The sequence below is a fragment of the Nicotiana sylvestris genome, chromosome 11 (assembly GCF_000393655.2).
Source record: "Nicotiana sylvestris chromosome 11, ASM39365v2, whole genome shotgun sequence".
In the NCBI taxonomy this organism is placed as follows: Eukaryota; Viridiplantae; Streptophyta; class Magnoliopsida; order Solanales; family Solanaceae; genus Nicotiana; species Nicotiana sylvestris.
Genome location: NC_091067.1, coordinates 133,170,454 through 133,182,224, shown reverse-complemented (window position 1 = coordinate 133,182,224; position 11,771 = coordinate 133,170,454). Strand labels below are relative to the sequence as shown.

The window sequence follows — 11,771 nt, the reverse complement described above, 5'->3', positions numbered from 1 at the left end:
GAACCCGAGAATGCCTAACACCTTCTCCCGGGTTAACAGAATTCCTTATCCGGATTTCTGGTGCGCGGACTGTAATACAGAGTCAAATCTTCCTCTGTTCGGGATTTAAAACCGGTGACTTGGGACACCATTAATTTCCCAAGTGGCGACTCTAATAATTAATAACCAAATCTCATTCCGATTGTCCTTTAATTGGAAAAATTCCTTTACACCCTTGCAGGAGTAATGAAAAGGAGGTGTGACAGGAATTAACTATCAACCCCACCCTATTAGAAATATGTTAAATACCTGGTGGCATACTAAGTTTGTTAATAATGTACATAAACTAGTGTTAAGTATTACTCCTATTATTATATGTTGGGTACTGTGAAAAAAAACTTGTATTTGCAGGTATGGAGATCAGAAGAAATTCAACTTCTATAAACTGAAGCAACAAATCAATTGGAATGTGGAAATCGTAATCAACAAGGCCTATCCTAATTGTAAACTCAAGTTTCCTTGGGACAGTTTCTGCGACACTCTAGTAAAGATGCATCCCAAACAAAGCTTTATGGTAGTGCAATGGCAAAAACCAGGAATTGGATATCTCAAGCTAAACACATATGGAAGTTTTAACAAGAGCGATGGGAAGGATGGACTGGGAGGTGAACTGAGGAAAGATAATGGTGACATTATCATGGCATTCTCATTCCCTTATAGGTGCAACAATCACAATCTTGCAAAAGCTTATGCAATATTTTTTGGAATTACCCGGTGTATACAAAATGGGTAGACAACTTTCACTTTAGAGAAGGATTCACTCTTGCTAGCTGATATTTTAAGGAAGGAGAATGAGACTAATTACATGATGGTTCAGATCACGGATAAGATAACACAAATGAGGCACACGACTAATATAAATATCAACCATTGCTAAAGAGAAGCCAACCAACTAGCTGACTGTTTAGCAAAATTGGTGGCCAAAACTCAGAAGGGAGCTTACTACTTCTCCAGTCAGCAACTTCCTAAAGGTGCTAAGGTTCCCTTTCACCTGGACAAAAGCCAAATTCCAAGTATTAGAATCAAGTATGATAAAACTAATTTTTTTGTAAGCTAGAATTTTTGTTGATATTGGCAGGTAAATCTATATTATATTATCACCTAGCCATATCTTTTGAAGGGTAACCTTTACCCTTGTGTTGTACTAAGAAAACCATCTTTTGATTAATACAACACTCTCAAATAATGGGGAAATTTAAATAAAAAAATGCTCTAATTTCTTATTGCATAGCTTCTACCCATATTGGGACTTTTACTGCCTCAGAGTAATTAGAAGGTTCCATAGTAGATGAAAAGGAGGCAAATTAGGCCTTATATTTGGATGACATATTATTATAGCCAATATACCTGTCCAATGCATATGGTATATCATTGTGAATGTTCAATGATACAAAGTCTTTTATCCAAATGTGATGACCTCTTGGGTCATCACTTGAGTTGTAAGTAAATTCAGTGTTTCGAGGCCTAAGAACCTCCCTTTTACCTCACCTTGATTTATGTGCATGGTCCGGACCTATATCCGGAAAGCCTGCTATGTGAAAATATGAGAAATAAAAATTTCTAGAGTTAAAAATTTGATTATGGTTGACTTTGGTCAATATTTTGAGCAAACGGACCCGGATCCGTGTTCCGACGATCCCGAAAGGTCCGCAGTAAAATATGGGACTTGGGCATATGCCTAGAAATGAATTCCGAGGACCCAAACCTTAGAAATCAATTTTTGAAAGAAATTATTTTACTGAATTATCTAAGAAATAAAGAAAAGAATTAATGTTTGAATCCATTGTTATCGGGCCCGTATTTTGGTTCCGGAGCCTGGTACAAATTTTTTATATCATTTGAAAGATAACTGTAAAGTTTGGTGAAAACGGAGTTTATTTGACGTGAGTTGGACTTCCGGTTTGAGAGTTATGAACTTTGAGAGTTCTTGATGAAAATGTTTGAGTTTTGAGGTTTAATTCATGATTTTTACATGTTATTTTGATGATGTGATCGCATGAGTAGGTCCATATGATGTTTTTGAGTTAGTATGCACACTTGGTTTGGAGTTCCGAGGGCTCGGGTGAGTTTCGGGTAGGTTCTGGGATGTCTTAGAACTAAAATATAGTTGTTGCAGGCTCAGGGAAGTGGAAGGCCTCTGAACAAACCAGTGCGGTCCGCACAAAATGGAGTGCTGCCGCGGAGGGGCCTGTGCGGCCGCACTAGATTCTGTGCGGTCCGCGGTGAAGAACATTTCACTGGTCCAACTTCGGAAGCTTATATCTTTTGATCTACAAGGAATTTTGAGATGATTCAAAAACAAAAATTGTAGCCCTTCGTATCTGGTTTTCAGAAAGGTAAAGAAATGACAATTTGGACATATGTAGAGAATGTTATGGCCAAAATACTAAAGTATATCACTGCAGTCCACAAGAAGGGCTATGCGGCCGCAATCGATTTTGTGCGGTCTGCACAGTGGGTCTGAGAGGGGTATATTTAGACGGTATTTTCAATTATTTTTTATGTTTCAAAATCCTAAAAACATAAGAGGCGATTTTTCAAACAACCTTTCTTCTCCAAAACGTTGGTAAGTGATTTCTAACTCACTTTCTTCACTCCTTAACATCTTTTAACATGATTTCAAGTCAAAAATCAATGATTTTCATGGGGGAAATTGGGTGTTTTGGGTAGAACCTAGGTTTTTCAAAAATTGGGGATTTGGACCTCAATTTGAGGTCCGATTTCAAAACAAATTATACATTTGAGTTCGTGGGGGAATGGGTAAACGGGTTTTGGTTCGAACCTTGGGTTTTGACCATGTGGACCCGGGGGCAATTTTTGACTTTTTGGGTAAAACTTTTGAAAATTCATTTTCATGCATTCAAATTGATTCATTTAGCGTTTATTGATGTAATTAAGTAACTTGTGACTAGATACGAGAGAATTGATGGTGGAATCAAGGGGTAAAGCTATAATTGAATCGTGATTTGTGTTCGTGGCATCGAGGTAAGTTTTTGGTCTAACCTTAGCTTGAGGGATTAGGAATCGAGTCCTATTTGCTATGTGGTAAGTGTTGAGTACGATGTATAGGCATGGTGACGAGTATCTATACGTTGGTGTCTAACATGCCCGTGAGTCTTATATCGTGATTATCATGACTTCGTTGTATCTTTCATGCCTTGGTAATGATTTCTACTTGTTGTGTAAAGTTTGTGGAAGGAATTGTGACCTATGAGAATTGAGGAACATTGGCTCAAGTTGTATAACGAATTGTGAAAGTATAAGTGATAATTGAACCTCTAGAGCATTGGCTCGAGTTGTGAAGTGAATTGTGAAGTAAAAGTGAGAAAGAGAAGAGCTCATTATGTTATCGCCCTTAACGGGCTATTGTTGATTTATTCGTTATCTCCCTTGCCGGGATGTTGAGGTTATTGATGATGTTCCCTTCCCTTGCCGGGATCTTTATTATAATGTCATTTATTCTCTTGCCCTATTGTTTGTGATTGTTGTTTGGGTGAGGAAGAGAGTTAAAGCACGAAGGGTGATGTCGTGCATTGTTTGTTTTGTGAGGAAGGAGTGTAAAGCACAATGGGTGATGCCGTGTATTATTGTGAAGAAAGAGTGTAAAACACGAAAGGTGATGTCGTGTCGCACGATGTACCATTCCGTGCTGATTTTATTGATTATATGGTGAGGAAAGAGAGTAAAAGCACGAAGAGTGATGTTGTGCACATTTTTATTATATGATTGCTTTGGTGAGGACGAGAGTAAAAGCACGAAGGGTGATGCCGTGCATTTGTTGATTTCTGATTCTTTGTTGATATCCGAGTTATATTGTTTCTTTTATTACTTGATGTCTTTCTATTCGGAATTGTTATCTCCCCCACAGCATGCTTCCCCTCCCATATTGACTAGTTATTTCTGTATTTCTTTCCATTGTATATGTATTTGAACTGCACAGGTTATTTGGTAGTCTGATCCTAGCTTCGTCACTACTTCACCGAGGTTAGGCTAGACACTTACCAGTACATGGAGTCGGTTGTGCTGATACTACACTCTGCACTATGTGCAGATCCCGGAGCAGCTTTTGGACCGTAGTGGGAGGCTACCTTCAGTCCACGCGGAGATCCAAGGTAGACCTGCAGGCGTCCGCAGGCTCTGGCGTCTCCTCTACTCCTATTTCCTGTTTCATTTTCCTTTTATTCAGAAACAGTGTATTGTCATTTTCTTCAGACTTTGTATGTAGTAAATCTTAGACCGTCTGTGACACTGTGACCCCAGGTTTTGGGTGCTTTAGGTTTTAAGAGTTGTAATAGATGCAGATTTCAGATATTTAGTTGTTATCTTCCGCTTAATTATTTAAAGTTCCGTTGTTTTCATGTTATCGTCTTATATTTGTTTTAAGGAAATAATTGAGTAATGAAATAAGTAGTTAATTGATTGGCTTGCCTAGCTCACATTAGCAGGCGCCATCACGACTCCCGAGGGTGGGCATCCGGGTCCTGACACCAAACTGGAAGATTTTTGTCTCTTGATGATCTTCTGGTTTCAGGTTATAGGTTCTGCTGAATATCATCTACTGGTTGTATATTTGATAGAAGATTATCTGCTTGAATAGGTTGGTTGTTTAAACCCTCAGTATGTGTAGGAATGTTGTTTGATTGACTGTGTAGATCTGTGTCAAATGTAATATCAGAGAAACTATTGTAAATTTCCTATATTGGGAGTTGGAAATAGTTGTTGTGAGTTTGTGCTTGTTCTTCTGAAAGGAAATGTATTTTCTCTAAATATAACATCTCTGTTGACAAAGAAATTATGATTACTTATATCATATAAAATGTAGCCTTAGTGAATTTCCAAGTACCCCATATGCACAGCCATTTTAGCTCAGCTTGTCATGTTCTTATAGTATCTTAGCAAAACATATACACCCTAATATTCTAAGGTGATTCAAAAATAGATTCGTTCTGTATAGCCTTTCATAGGGAGACATATTGGCAATGACAGAACTGGGCATTATGTTAATTAAATAGATTGCTGCTAAAATGCAGTGTCCCAAAATTTGATAGGTATATTTGCTTGAAACTTTATAGCTCTGGTGACTTCTAAGATATGCCTATGCATCCTTTCAGCCACTCCATTTTGCTGAGGAGTGTAGGCACATGGTTTTTGGTGTATAATGCTTAGGTTCTTGAATAACTGATCAGAAAAACCGTTGACAAATTCTATCCCGTTATCAGTTCTAATAATCTTGATGCTTTTATCAAACTGATTTTTATCATAGCTGAGAAAATGTTGTAGGGATAAGCACATATTACAATCGGGCTCATCTATTGCATGACAGATCGGGATTAAAATGTAATGAATTGAAGATCGACCCCGAGTTCCATCGAACCAGGATACGAGGTTAGAAAACCCGTCTTCGTAGTTGCCGAGCCCATGACCCCAATTTCGAATGAGCTCGAGGTAACATTATCGAACCAGATAACGAAAGGCTGAAATATAAGTAACCGGTCGGATATCATGGCAAATTCTCGGCATGTATCAATGAGGAACCGGTTAATTAGCAAATCATAAGATTTTTTACCTTTTATAGAATTGTACCTAAAGTAGGATTCCCCTACAATATAAGAGGTCAGATTATTTACAAGACACATTGTAACATGCATCCCAAAATATTATAATATTATTTTCTTTCTACAAGTTACCGTTCTTTTGTATTTGACATCACTTGAATCACATTCAGTTCAAGTGAGACCTATTTCCCAAGGCTATAATTGTTCAAGTCACACGGTTTGAATTTACTTTATTATTGTTTGCTTTATTTATAATTCAATATATTGCTTTGTGTCAGGTTAATCCACGTATCCTTGAAACCACTTATAAAATCAATTGTTATCCGATTTTGAGGGTAAACAATGTGGAAAACATTTTCTATACAAAGAGTACAAATTATAGGACCTCCAAATCCATAGAAGTTTCATTATTTCAAAAGAGCGTTATAAAAGTCCCCTAAATTGGTCACAACACTAGTGCCACGTAAAGAGAGACAGATATCAATAAAAGCAACAGCAAACAAGTGAGATGAAGAATAAAAAAGACTTAAGGTGTGTTTGGTACGAAGGAAAATATTTTCCAGAAAATATTTCTCAATTTTTTCATGTTTGATTGGTTTAAATGTTTTGGAACTTTTTCCTCATGAACTCATTTTCCTCCAGTTGGAGAAAAATATTTTTCCTATCAAAAGAAACGAAAAAAATACCAAAACACTTTTCAACCTTCCTCACCCTATTCCCCATCCCTACAAACCCACCCCCATACCCCACCTACAACAACAAAACAACATATGACTTGATTCAATAACTATGTCATTGATTAATCACTTGAATTCTGCTCTTTCTCTTCAGCAAGAAACGTTGGATACGAAACTTTATTAATCGGCAAAGTCAAACATAGAAAGAAAAGTATATGATTCAATATATCAATAATAATACTAAAAAAACTGTAAGACTACTAAAATAACAAGTCATTGAGAAGAATTACTTACCACTTATTTCAATCCATAACAAAGTGCGAGGAATGATAGAGTAATTATCTGTCGTGTAAAAGATTAATTGGAACAAGAAGCTAAGACACATAACTCTTGTATTTGATCAACAAAGGCGAGCAATATAGCTTTTTGGCCAGATACAACTCTTTCTTCAGTACATGGGAGAGAGAATCGTGTTCTAATAAAGAGACAAAATTTTCAAATCACGTTCTGCTCTGTCATATTTAACCTGTGCAATAATGCATCAACAAATATCTAGTTAAGCTACTAAAAATGTTGCAACAAACAATGAAAGCATATCTAGCTCAAACAAAAAGCTCAAAACTTGAAAGGCTTGATATAGTAAATTTACTAAAGATATCTTGGCCTTTATGAAACCAACGATAATAGAATCTTAAAGTATCAAAACTTGAAAGGCTTGACATGGCAAATTAACTACTAAAAGATAATTGGAATTGTTTTTAATAAAGCTATTCTAATTTATATACAGAATTGCAAGAAATCCTAAAACAGATGGATCATTTTGGCACTACAAGTACTTATTTAGTATATCATTTCTGAAGCTTGTTAGCACAACTTTATGTTTTCAAATAACTTTTTGGATAATATTGATAATTCAGATTAAAAAGATATATAATTTTAAATCATACTTTCATCTGCAGATGCAAGAATGAAGATAGAAAAATAAGAGAATGAAACAACACAATGAAAGATCAACTTGCAATGTTTTTACATGTATACTCACGGAACCTAGATATGACAAACCTTTAATTTGCATTCATATCCCACAAACACAACCCATTTTCCTCATTTATCTCAAAGCTCTGAATATATTGTCAATTAGCAAAGCTAAAAATTGCACTTCTACACCTTCATTGTACTTCAAATTCGGTAGAACTGACACTTTTTTTTGGTTCCAAACACTGGTCCATTCAACGGAAGCAAAATTTGTTACTATTTTGCCAATAGAACAAAATTCACCCCACTTTCTGTTGTCCCATTCCCAGATTGAAATAGACTTCTTACTGAAAAATTAGGTTACCCGTGAGTTGAGTCTTTCAAAGAGCGTTTTCTTATTTTACTAGTACACGTGTTGCGCGTTATCTTGTGTTCATGAGTATAGATTTTGAAAAAAATTACATAATTTTTAAATTAAAAATTATATTTGAGTTATTATAAACAAAGTTAAACAAAAATGTTTTTTTTTTAAAATAATGATAATTATATCCTATTTATCTAATTGCTCAATAAAGAAAAAAAAAACACTACCCTGCATATTTTCCTATAAATATACGGTATTATGAGTGTTGGTTTTACTTTAAGACTCCCATATTACATAAACTAGTCTCTATTTCACGCGCCTCGCACGTGTAGCCTTAGCAATTATTCTAAAAGTTTTATTTAAAGATAATAAACTTTAACTTATAAGTAAAAATTAGTGTCAACTTTTTCTTATAGTTATATATATATATATATTTTCAAGCTATTACTATATTAAAATTGATGAAGACAATTACTTGATAACGATATTAGATAGGAGTATCAAGTTTTCACGTCAATGTAAACTTTAGTTTTATACCAAAATCGTAGTTAATTTCAAAGTCCTAAATAATATGACAATAGTTTAATGATAATTTATCCAATATAAAATTTTATTTTATATGATAATTCATGCTATAAATAAAATTTATCCAATAATTCAAGTTTCCTTGCAAACTCGCAATATTTTTGGCTTCATCTTTTGTGCTGACCCAAAAGGTCATCTTTTGTTTTAGAATCCGCTTCCATATTTTGAGGCTTTGAAAACCTCATTTTATCTCTCCTCAATTTGAGTGCGTAGTCCGGACGTGTATCCGGAAAGCCCTTATGTGAAAAAATTTAAGAAATGATGATTTTTGGCTTAAAAAGATGATTTTAGTTGTGTTCGGTCAATATTTTAGGTAAACGGACCTGAACTTGTATTCCGACAGTTCCGGAAGATCCGTAGTAAAATATGGGACCTGGGCGTATGCCTGAAATCGAATTTCGAGGTCCCTAGCCCGAGAAATAAAATTTTGAAGAAAATTGGTAAACTGGAAATATAGTAGTTTTTAGAAATGGAATAATATTTGAACTTGTTGGTATCGGGCCTGTATTTTGGTTTCGGAGCCCGGTACGGGTCCATTATAATATTTTAACCTTATCTGTGAAATTTGGTGAAAAATGGAAGTAATTTGACGTGATTCGGACTTTTGGTTGAGAAAATAGAAAGTTTGAACTATCTTGGAAATTTCATGAGTTTTAGTGTTGAATTCATAGTTCTAGATGTTATTTTGGCGATTTGATCGCGCGAGCAAGTTCGTATAATATTTTAAGACTTGTGTGCATGTTTGGTTTGGAGCCCCGAGGGCTCGGGTGATTTTTGAATAGGCTTCGGAGTGTTTTGGACTTGGAAAAATATTGCAGGTATTCCAGTTCTGGTGTTGACCTCTGATCTCGCAATTGCGAGACCAGAGTTCGCATTTGCGAAGACTGACAGTGTTGCAATTGCGAGCCACTCATCGCAAATGCGAAGAGTAGCTGGGCCAACAGTCTTCGCAATTGCGAAGAACTCTTCGCATTTGCGAAGTAAAGCTGGGAGGGGTATTGGTCGCATTTGCGGAGGATCATGTTCGCATTTGCGAACTTTCCTTCGCATTTGCGAAGGCAGCAGAAATGTGAGGGTTCACATTTGCGATACCTTCCTCGCATTTGGAAGCTCAAGTCGCAAATGCGACATCTACAGCTGAGTAAAAAGGTCTTGGACGGGATTTTTCATTCATTCTCCCATTCTTCAAAACCTAAACTTCAAGAGACGATTTTCCTAGGACAAGTTCTTCCCCAAATCATAGGTAAATGATTCTTAACTTATTTCTTCCAATCTATTTCATCTTTTAACAAGATTTCATCCTAGAATCTAGGACTTTTCATGGTGGAATTGGGTGTTTTTGGGTAGAATTTAAAATTTTCCAAATTTGGGGTTTTAGACCTCAAATTGAGGTCGAATACCAAAACCAATTGTATATTGGTCTGAATTTCAGGTTTCAACCAAGCGGACCCAGGGTCGATTTTTGACTTTTTGGGGAAAATAGTGAAAAACCTATAATTATGCATTGGAATTGATTTCTTTAGCATATATTGATGTTATTAAATTAATTATGACTAGATATGAGTGAATTGGTGGTGGAATCGAGAGGTAAAGCGGTGATTGAGCATTGAAATACTCGTTGGCTTAAGGTAAGTGTTTGGTCTAACCTTGATTTGAGGGATTAGGAATCCCCGACTTATTTGTTATGTGAAATTCCATATATATGGCGTATAGGTGTGGTGACGAGTACCTATGCACCATCAAACTATCATTTTAGTCTGCTCCCTTCCCCGTTTTCTAATATATTATTTCTTGTCTTAATTGCTATTTGCTCATAAATGTTTCCATGTCTAATTGCTTCATATTAACTGTTGTTTTCTCTATTGAAGTATAACTTATTTCATAGTTTCATTTTATTACCTTGTTGGTTGAAGTTGGTTGTTGGTGTTTCATGGTATACTTTGGTTGATCTTGCTGTGTAGTATTAGCTGTTGAAGTTTCGTAATGGCATAGACTTCTCGTTGTTATGATTTGAGGTATAAATGATGTGGAAGGTTTTAAGTTAAATTGTGAAACAACTGTTCTTGTGTTGTGATTGGTACTGATATATTGGGATCGGGTTACATGATGCAACAAGAGGAATAAGGGTGAAATGTGATTGTCTAGTGGGATCGGGTTGCACGCCGCAACAAGGAGTAATAAAGGTGGACATGTTGGATGGGGTTGCACGCCGCAACAGGAGGAATAATAGTGATATGTGTTGAGGAGTAATAATGGTGGACTGGTGGGATCGGGTTGCACACCGCAACAAGGAGTAATAAGGATGAATGTTTATACTGTTATTGATTGTATGGTGGGATCGGGACACGTTCCGCATCAAGTGTTATTTATGTGCCTAGCGAGTACAATGTTAGGTGCCATCACAGTTTCCAAGGTGGAAAATTCGGATCGTGACATCTTCCCCAATCGTTAACCTAATGTTGTCGGAAAATAAAATTTTCTTTCATCAGAATTAGAGTTGAATTTGGTATTATCGATGAGATTATCTTCACCTCTTCTATGTCGCATTCTTCGTGCCTATAAATATCTACTTCTTACTTGAAATAGTGAAATAAGTTTATACAAAATGTGCAATTTACTTTTATTCAAAATAAAATTTATTTGCGGTGGAAATTCCTTTACAAACTTAGATGACAAAAATTGAATTATAACAGTATAAACCTATAGTTTTTTCATAATGCTTTTGTCACTTTCTACCTTTCCGAAATAAGGAAAGAAGAAATTAACCCTCTATATACTCCGAGTGGTTTTTTTAAAGAAAAAATTACAAGAAAATACACTTAACTTTACTCCATAACAAAAAATGACCCATATTTTTAAGTTTTATCCGACCTAGCCCATATTGTATATATTTTGAAAGCAATAGCAAATTCAAAATCTGTTTTCTTACAACCATTGCTTCTAAAAGTTATGAAGTTAAATCAATATTCTCACAACCATTGCTTTCACTCTCTTTTCTTCTCGCATCTTCTACATATGCTTCAAAGGGTCGTCGCCCATTACTGCTTCTTCCCTGTGTCACCTGGTTGCAATGTAAGAAAATTGAAGATTCAACATTCCACCATTGAAGGCCATTCAAAGCTTTGCTTTCAAAAATAAGATTTTTTGAGTTTGTTAGTTGTTTGGATTGGGTGTTGTTCCAATTGATTGAAAATATCAAAAGGAGTTCAAAATTTAAATTTAAAGTGATTTGGAGTAGATTTGAGCAAGATTTGAGTTAAATTTCAGAAAAAAACGCAAGGAAGAAGACGAAGTCAGTTTTTTGTATAATTATGTATAATCTTGTATAATAGTGTATATGAGTGTATAAGCACATCTTATACACTATTATACATTTTTATACACCTTTATACAAGCGTTTGTAGACGAACTTCTTCCACGATTTTCAGTTGGAATTCTTGTTCAAAATCAGTCCAATCCATTAAATGACTTCAAGTTTTATATACAACTTTCTTGTACTATTTCTAACAATTCTAGATAATATCCACTCCAAATTTCTCACAAAATCAAATTCGGAATCTAAACCCACATATTTAA

The 11,771-nt window shown here is 35.4% G+C and overlaps 1 long non-coding RNA gene across 2 annotated transcripts; it reads right to left on the bottom strand.

The window, feature by feature from the left end:
- Positions 1–391: 391 nt before the first annotated feature.
- Positions 392–7,569, bottom strand: LOC104235101 (uncharacterized). Of its 2 annotated transcripts, none has more exons than XR_713120.2 (3): positions 7,334–7,569; positions 6,566–6,797; positions 392–1,030 (listed from the first exon to the last, which is right to left on the bottom strand). It is a non-coding gene; the product is annotated as an uncharacterized lncRNA (long non-coding RNA). The 2 variants fall into 2 exon arrangements; XR_713121.2 differs by lacking the exon at positions 392–1,030 and adding an exon at positions 6,318–6,446.
- Positions 7,570–11,771: the final 4,202 nt, after the last annotated feature.